General features: G+C 47.9%; 1 protein-coding gene across 1 annotated transcript in view; it reads left to right on the forward strand.

The window, feature by feature from the left end:
- Positions 1-2,004: 2,004 nt before the first annotated feature.
- The window catches only part of Kirrel1 (kirre like nephrin family adhesion molecule 1), a 95,154-nt gene continuing 84,791 nt past the window's right edge, over positions 2,005-12,367 (forward strand). Inside the window, exon 1 of the mRNA XM_026784147.1 lies at positions 2,005-2,037. The gene's annotated coding sequence lies outside the window, so the exon portion shown is untranslated. The remainder of the gene's footprint in view (positions 2,038-12,367) is intronic.

Below are 12,367 nucleotides of genomic sequence, written 5' to 3' on the forward strand. Positions count from 1 at the left end.
GTTGTGTGCTGGGATGTCCAGCCCATTCTCCACCTTTGTCTCCGGAGATATGATTACAGATATATACTTCTATACCCAGATCTATCTATCTATCTATCTATCTATCTATCTATCTATCTATCTATCTATCTATCTATCTATGCACTTGTATTCTGAAAGCCTAGTTTTGTGATTGGACCATATTATGCACAAAAGAAATATCTGTTGAATGATCAGTTAATGAATGAATAAACTAAAAACTCTTAACATGTCCAAGTGCTGGCATGTATTTGTACGGGTGTGTGTCTTCTGTGTGTGATGGTATTCTTAATGTCCAGACTAGATATCATTTTTTTTTTGTTTTTTTTTTTTTTTGGTTTTTCGAGACAGGGTTTCTCTTTGGTTTTGGAGCCTGTCCTGGAACTAGCTCTTGTAGACCAGGCTGTAGATATCATGTTTTTAAACTGTAGTTTTGCCTATGCATGAAAGTATTTTTTTAAACATAAACAAAATTCTCTTACTCCTTGCATGCTATGCTTTTAATATGAGCTTTTTAGTATCTTGTTTTGTTTTGTTTGGTTTGATTTACTGTGTTCTGCGTCCTCTAGTTGTCTGTGGTTGTGTATGGACCATTCAACCTAATTGTCAAGACTTTTTGGAGGTACTGTGGCCATTTCATATCAGCAGAGGGCACTAGAGCTATGCGCATTAGTTCCAGGCCTCAAGCTCAAGCTATCTTGGCCAGGAGCAAGGGACTCAGGCGATCTAGAATCTGAGAAGAGGTGGAGACCGCTCCAGATCTGCATAACTGGAAAGTTGTGCAGTCCAGTGCCTTTCCTGTTCTTTCCGCCATTTTCATTCTCTAGGGTCCCGGCTTCAGGCAGTCTCAGCAGCCCAGGGAGCAGGATTTATTTAGGGATTGGGGGAGAAGATGGCTACTTACACCGGGTTCTGGACAGGACCACCTCCTCCCAAATGACCTTCCACTTCGGTTCTCCACCTCTCCACTTTAGTGTGCGCCCCTGAGTGCTTAGAGATCGTTCGCTGGTTGCTTTCTGTGTAAAGCCTTCGGGGAAGCACAAGAGAAAGCCATCGAGTTGGTTGCCTTTCCCTCCGAATGGATAGATGTCTGGGATGAACAAAGAAGAGTTAACTGAGCCTCTTTGTGGCTGCTACGGACTCTGGACCCTGGCGCTGAGGAGGGCCTCAACGTGGCTGGCTGAAAGGGCTCAGAGGCAGATTCAAGATTTCTCCAGTCTGAGCTTTGTGGGTTGGGAGAGCTTCTCCCTCCATCCCCCTCCAAAATTCTCTAGTTATCTGAGAATTCTTAATTTAGGCATCTAGGGTTAGATTCAGGGGGTTGTGATTAGAACGAAAAGGCTCTTAAAGCTTCTATACTCCCCCCCTCCCCGGAAAGACACAAGCACACCCCTCCCAACACAGTCACCCAATTGATGGAGGTTCATCCTCAGCCCAGGCTGCCACCCTATGCCCGACTCAGTTATGCCACTGGGGGCAAAAGTAGGTCTTGGCACCGGAGTAGCGCAGGTGGACAGGGGCCCAGCGGTCGTTGCTTCAGAGCTGCAACGCTGCGTTCTCCCTACTCCTCCCACCCCTTGCCGCTGCCCTCAATTCCTTTCTCTTCGCTCTCCTCCCATCTCGGTTCCAGCGAGCAGAGCGTGAGTGCGCGCGCGTTGGGGGACCAGGGGAGGGCAGAGGAGGGAGGCGCCGTCGGAGGGAGAGCAGACGTCAGGAAGAGGGAGGGAGCCGGGGAGGGAAGAGAAGGAGAGCTAGAGAGCGGCGCGGAGGTTGAGTGAGGCCCCGAGAGATAAAACTGGAGGGCAGAAATTATTAGGGGGTGCGGGACGAGAGGAGGGGCCAGGAGAGCGAGCCCCTTGCAAGAGAGGCAAGCGAGTGTGCGCCGACTGTGCAAGGGCGGGAGGGAGGAGGGGGAGCCAGTGGTGGCCCGGCTCGCGCCTACTCGGGCCCAGCGGCGGGCGGACAGCATGCCGAGCCTCCTCATCTGGATCCTCACTCTCTCCGACACTTTCTCTCAAGGTAAGCCCCAGCCATGGGCTAGGGTGTCCTGGGAAGGGGCGCGGAGCCACCCAGAGAACACCAAAGGAGTTTTTGATGAAACGGCCCAACTTGCTTCCTCCGGCTGCGCGGGAGAACAGAGAACTTAGGTCGCGAAAGCCCAGATCCGAGTAGAAATGGGACCCGAGTGCTCAAAGTCTATCCTCCAGTCCCTGGCAATTCTCCCTCCCTCCCGAGCCCAGGACCGGACTCCTGGGTCCTGGCCAAGGGAAAGGCAGGGAAGAGGTGGGATTTCAGATTTGGGGGGTGGAGCGCATAGAAAGCACGGACGCTGGCAAAGAGGAGGCTGAGGGCTCCAGCTACCCCAATCCAGTCTAGAGTCACCTTCATTTGCAGTGCGGCTGCAAACTGCTTGGGATTGCTCCGTAAAGGGAAGACTGCAGACGGCCCCCAGCCCCGGAGGCTGTAGGGGGTGAGAGGTGGAAGTCCTGACCAGGGCTGCTGGGTTGTTTGGAAGGGGAGTTGATCCGGCCAGGCGCTCACTTCAGGTCAGGAAAGTACAGACATCTGAGGCTCCTTTGGAACTGGCAGGACCGAGGTTGGAAATAAACCGTAGGGGAAAGATGAGGATGTTCAGGTACACTGGTCTGGGTTCCTGTGAAGGAACCAAGGGTCCAAACCCCAGCCAGGCCTGGGGTCTGTGGGAACGGGTGTCTTTTCTCCTGAAACTGACTCCAAGGAAGATTTAATGCTGTTGGATTCCTCTCCCGAACTGAACATAGAAATTGACACACAAATAGCTTCAAACAGAGACATTGAGGCAGATTACACACCTATGGAGACATTCCCACAAACACCGACCCACCCCCCCACCACACACACAGAGACAGATACATACACAAAGACATTAACTGACACCTATGAAGAAGCAAAATTCCTCTTCCAAGCCGACACACATTTACCTAGTCCCACATCCCGGCATCAAACTTACACTGTATGTGCATGTATGCTACGTTCAAAGGACATAACATCTATTCACACAGAATTGCTTCCACATACTCCAGCCATGGAGCAAACAAAGAAACTTGGGCAGACATTCTTATAGGCAGGCGCCTACAAAGATGCACAGTCTTCAAAATGGAGGAGGTGGTCTCTCATTGGGGTGGGTGAATGATCTGGGAAGAGACTAGCCGCCAACTGGAAAGAGCCTCAGGCATTGGCCAGCTCTCTTCCTCTCCTGAATAGTGTGTGTGTGTGTGTTTGTGTGGTGTGTGTGTGTGGTGTGGTGGTGTGTGTGTGTGTTTGTGTGGTGTGTGTGGTGTGGTGTGGTGTGTGTGCTTGTGTGGTGTGTGTGTGTGTGGTGTGTGTTTGTGTGGTGTGTGTGTGTGGTGTGTGTGTGTGGTGTGTAGGGGGTGGGGTGTTTCACTGGACCCTTCCTCTCTTTACTAGCCCTCTCCTCCAGCTCTGAAGGCAAACCTGGCGTAGTTCAGGATCTTGATTCACCCTCTTAGAACACGGGAAGGCACACATCCATGTCATGAGAGCAGGTGTGGAGCTGGAGGAGAAAGAAGGCCTGGCCTCAGGGTTGGCCACTTGGCAGAAAGTTGGGAAGATAAGTGAAGTTCTGACTTTGTTCAGCCAGGTTGCTGAACTGGAGAGAGCTGGAGGGGGAGAAGATGGTGGGTGAGAGGCAGCTGTGTCAGCTCTGATGTGTTAGGAGCAGGCTTCCGACTGGCCCTCTCCTGCAACCCTCATCTGCCAGTGAGACAGAAGCTGCAGCTAGGAAGCAGGAGAGGCATGCAGCTTGCATCTGGACTGATAGATAAGTCAGAAAACATTGCTTGCCATGTACTCCTCCATCTCTCTAGGTGGGTGTGGCTAGGGAATGCAACTGAACCCCAGCCTTCTTGACTCTGTCAGAGGTGAAAGCAAGAACTGCAAAAGGTTGCAGGCGTGTTTGGGGGTCTTGGGGGAGGAAAGCAAAGGCAGAGAGGAGCCAGGAGGGAGAGGGAATTACTATGGAGTCTTTAGGGGACACCCAGCAAAGGGCTGGGGAGAAGACCATTAAGGGAGAAATGTGGGGACCTGGGAATACTGAGAAGCTGAGCCAGAGGCAGGGAGAGAGCACACAGTGTGGTTAGCAGTGAGTTGAAGGCAGGGATGACAGTGGGAAGTGAGGAGGAAGAGAAGGTGGTCAGAGGAGCAATAAAATTGAGATCAGAGAAGAGCCAGGAAGGGGAAATTCAGCCTAGCTGAGGAATAGAAATTGTATTTTAAAGGATTTCAAATGAGCTTCATCTATTTTCATTTTTTACTAAATAATTTTCCATATCTTATCTAAGTGAAAACCATTATCTTTTCCCTCCCCCACTGCTGTGTCCATCATGCCCTAGCTCCCTAGACTGATTATGCTGAAAATTGAAATATTTATTCATTTTCTAAGAGATTTTTCTCCCTCCCTAGTCTCAGGGAGGAGAAATTGAAAAGGAAGGATTGTAGTTAATCAGAGCAATGTGGGATGACAGGATGGCTCCAGTGGGAGCTGCCTCCAGAGGCTGGTGGCTCTGGCTGTAGGAGGAAAATCTGCTCCTGTGGTACCCCCACCCCCAAGCTCCTGTCTGTTCTGCCTTTGCTCCAAGGGGTAAAACAAAGAGGCCCAAGGGCCTCCTATGTTTCCAGCATTTAGCTCCCGGTGCACACTTATATCCTGGCAATGAACAGTGAGCCTGGATTCTATAGCTCTGTTCTGCATACACATGCACACCACATACTCCAAATGCCCTACTTCCGCCCAAAGCTGGGTACTGAGCTGGGATAGAGGTAGGTAAAGCTGGCAGAAATCAATTTGACCCTGACATTGATTGGACTCTATCTTCAGCCTTCTACTCAAACTCAGAGGGAGACACGAAGCAAGTACTGGGTGCCACAGGGATGCATCTGCAACACCCAGGCAGGACAAAAGGGGAGTGGCATCCAGTTCTTCCAACCTTTGCTCCTTATTGGCACTGAGTGGCTAGCTGCCCCCCCTGGCCTTTCCAGGGGGTAGGATGATGGAGCCCTCTGATTACCCCATGTTTGCAGAGAACCGCACTCTGAGGGAACCTCCTTTGAGAGCCCTTGGGACCTGGTCTTCACTTCTCTCTTATCCTACAACATGGGGCATCGTGCTGCGCATATAGTCACTTGATGAGTTAATACCCAATTGATGAGTGAGCCGCAGTGCAGGAGGGAGGTCATATAAAATGGTGATGACGTCATAGCCTTAGCCTGGTATGCCTGGAATCCTGAGGCAGGAGGACTGTGAGTTCAAGGCCACCTTGGACTACGTGTACCAAGTTTCAGACCAGTTGAGGCTGAATTTTAAGTCCCCAGAGATAAATAACACATAAATTAATCAATAGAAGAAATCAGAGACTTCTATTTAGCTCTCCCATATTGGTAGTCTGTAGACGTAAGTCACAAACGATGCTCCAGTTTAGCTGTATGCAAAGTGGTGATGATATATGTGCTAATCCATGGATTGTAATATATATTAATCTATAGAGAGTGCACGGCATGCTGTCTGGTACAGAAGTGTTTAGTGACTGTGTTATGACTTTGTGTCTGAACTCAACATGTTGAGTTGACCACTCCTCTATTTTCCTGCTTATGGTTCTTTTTGTCTTCCAGTTCCAGCCCTTATGGTTCTTGGTCCTTGGCTTCAGTAAGCCAGTGGTTTGCACCTCTCATAGAGAGAACCTGGCTGAGGTAGACCTTAAAAGACATAGTTCATCCCCCCACTTCTCCAGCCGTTGGTGCTCCCAGAAAAGGTCTGCAGAAGAGATGCACCAGGGGAGGGCAAACAGGAAAAGTTTGAGCTTTTGGGTAAAACGAAAAGTGGCAGGGTCTCAGTGTGAGAAAATAACACAGCTCATTTAGTAGGTTCTCACGTTAGTGACTTTTAATATAGGTTACTTAAGCTGTACAACAGTCTCTTGGGATAGGCTGAGTAATTAATTCCTTTTTCCTGGATGGGAAGCAGAGGTTCAGATATGTAAGGTCGGTAGTTATAGAAACCAGCTGGCTCCAAAACTTACACAAGTCTCCTTTGCCATAGAGCTCCTCAATTAGCAGGGACTGGAGCTGGGCTAGGGCAGGATATTTTTTTTTTCCTGGTCCCTGGTAGAGTAAGTGTGAAGGGGATTGTTTTATCAAGGTACTGTCTTTCATTCTGAGATTCTACTCTATATTTTTGGGCTATTCTTTCTTTATGATATGGTACTCTGCTGCTTATTTGTTAAAAGGGCTTTATCTGCCAAATAAGATTTATACTTTTGTGTTTGTTCCAAACCTAGCCTTTCTAGTCCATGGGTTAACACACGGGGACCTTCCCTTTCCCCCTTCAAGCTGACTCTGTAGAGTCTTAGTCATAAGACTATGAGGCTGATGCACTCAGTGGAATCTGGGGGCAACCTGTACCCTCCCACCTCTAGCCTCTAGTAGGGCTGTGGGCACAGTAGGGCTGTAGGTGGATGCAGCAGGGCTGTGGGCACAGTAGGGCTGTAGACATAGTAGGTAGGACTGTAAACACAGCAGGGCTGTAAACACAGTGGAGGCTATAGACACAGTAGGGGCTGACTATAGAGAAAGCAGGGCTGTTGGCACAGTAGGGCTATAGACATAGTAGGGTTGTAGGCACAGTAGAGGCTGTATATACAGTAGGGTTGTAGGCACAGCAGGGCTGTAGGCACAGCAGGGCTGTAGACATAGTAGGTAGGATTGTAAACACAGTAGGGCTGTAGACACAGTAGAGGCTGTAGACACAATAGGGGCTGAAAATTTTGGTGTCCGGTTCAGCTCACCTGGAGGTGCTAAGCTTTGCTTTTCAGCTGGTTGCTTACCTCAGGACCTGCCTGGCCTAAGGTACTGAAAGGGATCATGGGAAGTCAGCAACATACCAAGATGTCAGCCTTACCTTTTACTGAGTTCCTGCTGTTGCTTTTCAAAACTGATGTTTCTGTCATTTCATAGATAAGGAAACCAAAACTGAGAGGTTGAACAACCAACTAAGGGCCGTCTCTGGATCCAAGTCCTTTTATATCACTACAGAGCTTATCTGTGTTGGCAACCTCTATTAGACAGGAGGAGAGCCTAGACCTGCTGTCTTGTTCCATACAACAGTCCCCTGAGATAGGCTGTGTAATTATCTGTAGTTTCTCAGCTAGGCTACCCGTAGTTACCCTGGGTTTGATATCAGCATACAAAGGTGGGAGTAAACTATTAATCCCTAATCCCTGTCAAAAAGAGGTTTGTGTTACTCCAGTCTCTTTCCTCCTAAGTTTTCAGGTTTTTTTTTTTTTTTTTTTTTTTTGGAAGGAGGTTGGGGGTGGGAGGGTTGTGTGATGGGAATCCAACCCTGGGTTAGTTAAGTACTTTATCACTAAGCTACAGGCCTGCCCCCTTCCTGTCTTCTTTCTAGCTTTGGAGCTATGCAGTGCTTTCAGATTTTAGTAGTGTCACATGTGCCATAACATTTGATAGAGCATCATGGGATAGAGGCAGGTTTTTTGTTATTCTCCCATTTAGTAGAGGAGAAAATGGAGTTCCAGAGAAATTCGATGGCTGGTGAAAGGGGTTAGAACTCAGATGGAGGACGTGAGGAGAGAGAGGAGGCACGTTTCTCTATCTCCCCAGTTTCTGGGAGATGTCCCTCTCTGAAGACAGGGAAGGTACCTCTGTGAGAGTCTGACCAAACTGTACCCTCCTGCCTTCTGTTTGTTTTCCAGCTCTTCCCAGGGCTCCAGGCCAGGCAATCTGGCAGTCTTTCAGAGGAGGTTTTGACCTGGAAAAGGCTGGGAGTTTCAGTGGAGGAAGAGAAAGAGATTGCTGTGGTCTTGATTTTGAAATGTGAGACCGGGGAGTAGAGTCTTAGGAGTTTTGATGCAGGAACGGCTCTCAGGGTGGAGAAGGAAGACCTACTTTGTGTTTTGCATATAATAGTAATGTCAGGTGTTACTTCCATCTTATAGATGGACAATTAGAGGCCCAGATAAGTCAAACAGATCATCCAAAAGGACACAGCCAGTTCCCGACAGTCCGGATGAGAAACAAGCAGTGGCATTAGAATGGTGGATGGAAAAGACCCAGAAAGGCACTCCTGAAGGCTACACACATTTGCCACATCCAAGTCTGTAGGTGCAGTCCCATGTCACATGTGCATGCACTCCTCTTTCCCAGCACATCTGGACGGAAACCTCTGTCTGTTCTGGCCCTTTCATTTACCAAGACACTGGCTAGTATGAAAAAAAATTCCTTGGGCTGGAGAGATGGCTCAGAGGTTAAGAGCACTGACTGCTCTTCCAGAGGTCCTGAGTTCAATTCCCAGCAACCACATGGTGGCTCACAGCTATCTATAATGAGATCTGGTGCCCTCTTCTGGCATGCAAGCATACACGGAAGAAATGTTGTATACATGATAAATAAATAAATCTTTAAAAAAAAAAATTCCTTTCCCATAATTTTTCTTTCCAACCGTAGCAGCCTCCTGAGTAGTGTTGCTTGTTTTGTGTACCCTCTGATAGATGTGCACACTGCCGGGCTGAGAAAACTAGGGCCCTTGAGTTCCCTGCTCTCCGACTCTGCCCCTCTGTGTCCTTCATCCCGAGTTCTTAGACTTTCCATTCTTGATTTTCAGACAGTGTGGACTTGATTGAGCGCTTACGGCACCCTGAATGAAAGCTTCTGCAGCTTCTAGGTGCCTCTGAAGATGATTTTTCTGTCTATCCTGCTCTGTGTATCAGCTTCTCCCACTTGGAAGGCGCTCCTAGTATCTCCTTCCTACACATTTAATTTCTTCAGCAACTTTTATTAACCTCTCTCGTCTCTGGGGACTGCAGTGCTCATCCGTCTCTGCCCTTCTCAAACCCATTCAACAAAATTAGGATGGTATTGAAATAAATGGGCCTTGCAGCCAGCCACTCTCTTCAAGATGGAGGGTCTTAAATCTGGGCTAGAAATCTCTAGTAAATGCCATTAGTTTTCAGGAGATAATACTGCGGCTTCATTCCGGGTCTGAGCCCTGGGAAGGTGCTGCCAGAATCTCCTAGAAGGCCATGGGGTCTGAGTTTTGAGGCAGAGAATGGACAGCAGAATATTGTGTCTCATGTAGCACACAGGGCCCAGCAGGGCTATTTCAGGTAGTTGTTCTAGGTGTGTCATCTCTTTCCCCAGCTCCCTAACTTGGCGTAAGAATAATAAATTCTTCTTCAGGACAGGATTGCTTGTTCTCTGTGGCCTGCATTTCCTTCTGAGGCAATATGAGGAGTATATCCTAACTGGAGGATGTGGGGAAAAAATGCAGAATTAGTTCCCTCCCTTACCAGAAATGTGCAGCTAGCATGGCTTAATGGTCAGAACCGCACAGATAATGGGGAAGATGCCTTCAGAGAGATGTATTGTGAGACGGTCTCCTCAGCTTTTCACCACTGCACATGGTAAGAGTCTACTGCTGGGTGATGGAACCCTGTGGCTCCTTGGGTATAGGTATTTTCTCACTGACCCCAAACGTCATTCTGGAACTGGTACAAAGCCTAATGGCAGAGCACATGTGCCAGCCCTGCCTGAGCTCAGCCTCCTGCACCACAAATACAATCATACTGTTGTATAGCACACAGGCAGATGTGTGTTGCAAGATGAGTAAGATACTATCTCTATTCTTAAGGGTCTTTATCTTTTATGTGAAATTATTTAACCCCATGGGCCTCAGTTTCTTCTTCCACAAAATGGGGAAAACTGATTTTTAAAAAATCTGGTATAACTATTTGGGAAATGACTACAAATTATGTGGAATAATTTTGAAAAAAAAATGTAGTTCCTTCTTCTTCTTTTTTTTTTTTTTTGGTTTTTCGAGACAGGGTTTCTCTGTGGCTTTGGAGCCTGTCCTGGAACTCGCTCTGTAGACCAGGCTGGTCTTGAACTCACAGAGATCCGCCTGCCTCTGCCTCCCGAGTGCTGGGATTAAAGGCGTGAGCCACCATCGCCCGGCTGTAGTTCCTTCTTGACAAGAAACTAAAACCCAAAACTACAGAGACTCTCTGTGTTGATATTCAGGGGCTACTATAGTTGTGTGAAGGCCAGAGCTGGAACATTTAGTACAGAGGAATTTGCTATGGGGTGCAGTGATCACGGAGGGCTCCCTGGGAGAAGGGATCATATATATATATATATATAGCAGGCAGAGAAAAGATTCCCACAGGTCCACATTCCCAAGTTAAGGCATGGTTGTCAGCCAGGCAGGTGTGCAAGGGTAGTAAGGGGAGAGACTGACTGAGAGATGCATGGACAGCACCGAGGATGCTCTAAAGCTGAGACTGCTGCCAAAGCCCATAGGGCTTAGAAGGCTCACAGACAGTCCTGCAAGCAGTGGAAGACCAGCTGATTCTAGGATTCTTCTTCTGACATATCTCTCTTAGTAGCTCAGGTAGGCTGCAAACTCTTGAAGCCTCTGCCTCTGTCTCTTGAGTCTTGCGTTTGATTTTTAAACAAAGAGTGTGTTAAAAACAAGTTAGGGTCCCTGGCTCGTTCTCAATCAAACCTTCCCTTCCTCTAAACTCAACCTGGTAGAGCTGCTATGGAGACGTGTAAAGCTGATGGTAAAATAAAAAATAATAAAATGAAACACATAAATGAAATAAAGATCAGTCTGGCTAGACAGAAGTGAACAGAAACCACTACAGGAGTGTCATTGGAAGTCCCCAGTCTGTGACCTAAGTTTGGAGACTGGGAAGTGGAGGTGTCCTCGTGGAGTGATAAAGCTGCCTGGAAGCAAAGCTTGGCAGTGGTAAGGAAGAGGAGGGCCTTTTGACCCAGATGCCAGAAGCTGAACGAATCTGTGCCATCTACTCTGAACTTGAGCAGTCTATACTTTCCAGGGTTGAGAGTGACACCATGTTTAGACTTTCATGGTCTTAGACTTTTTCTGCTGGCCGGCAACCTTAGCTCTTTTTACTTAGAGTTTCTTAGGGCCTCAGCATGGAGGAGAGCTCCAGGATTTCAGTGGAGCCTCAGCAGAGGGGCCCTGCCAAGGAAGAGGAAGCTAGTAAACAAGCTTAGCTGTTTTTGTTTTGTGGTGGTCCTAGGCCTAGGGTTAAAAAGGTGAGATTTAGTCCTTGTCCTTGAGGCGTGCTCAGCTCTCAGCCCGGTGTGGGAGGTGGATACAAAAACAGAGACGGTCCTGTAAGGCAGAGGTTGTAGGAGAAGTATGTGAAAAATGTTGGAGTCTGATCTTTCTGGTGGTTGCCTGAAGCTGGGAGTCTGTAGGGAGGAGCTGACTGTACTGCTCGCTGTGCTGTGGGCTGTGCTGGGTGCGGAGTGCTGCTGCACAGCAAGGTATCTGGGATCTGGATGGTCCTTGATTGTACACCTGCTCCAGACAAAAGGAGCCAAGGAATCCCCAGGACTGATTCTTCATTCTGCTTAAGGATTTTGATTTCTGAGAACAAAGGCAGTTTACATAAAATACCATTTTCTCAAGTCTCCCAATCTCTTGTGTCCACTTCCCTCTCCCCAGCCCCCACTCCTGCCCAGTGGAGCTGATTTCTAAATTAACTTTCTCCTCCTAATTAGCTGAGCCAGTTTTTATTATTACTCCCTCTCCCCGAATTCTTGACGCACAGCCTGAGGCCCTATGTGCTCCATTACCCAACATTGCCCCACCACGAGGCAGCACTTTTAACTGTTTGTTCCCATTCTGTTCATTTAACTGGGAGTTTATTATAGGGAAGAAAGAGATGGGCCAGAAGGACTGAAAACAGAAGGGAGCAGGAGAAGGCATTTCCCAAGCAACAGAAACCCAGGACTAGACACGTTGGCTGATGGGAGTTCTTAGAAAACTTGAAGTTTTCTTCATCTTCATTTTTAATCAACTGAGGACTTCCTGCTTAGGCAGTGGTACTCCTTTGCTATAATCCCAGCCCCAGGAATTTACCTATTGCTTTGTGACTTAGTCCGAACTCCCAGAGGAAATCTGCCAGCTTGATTGCATTGTGGAATGAGGGCCTCCATAGTTCCCACAAAGCCCTCTCTCATCCGCACTCGCTGCAGCTATGCTGACAGAAATGAGCACTCAGGGCAGTATCACCTACTTTGTGGATGATGCTGGACTAATGTCCCTCTCTTCCAATGCACACCTTTCACTGGTCAGTGGATAAAGTGGGAATGCGATTTCATTTTAATTGCTAGTGTGAGCCAGAGATAACAAGAAAGGAAAAATCTGACTTTGTACAAAATAAATAATTATAATGCATGGCTAATGTAGATGAAGTGGCTGTGTACAAAATAAATAATTATAATGCATGGCTAAGGTAGATGAAGT

The sequence above is a fragment of the Microtus ochrogaster genome, chromosome 21 (genome assembly GCF_000317375.1).
Source record: "Microtus ochrogaster isolate Prairie Vole_2 chromosome 21, MicOch1.0, whole genome shotgun sequence".
In the NCBI taxonomy this organism is placed as follows: domain Eukaryota; kingdom Metazoa; phylum Chordata; class Mammalia; order Rodentia; family Cricetidae; genus Microtus; species Microtus ochrogaster.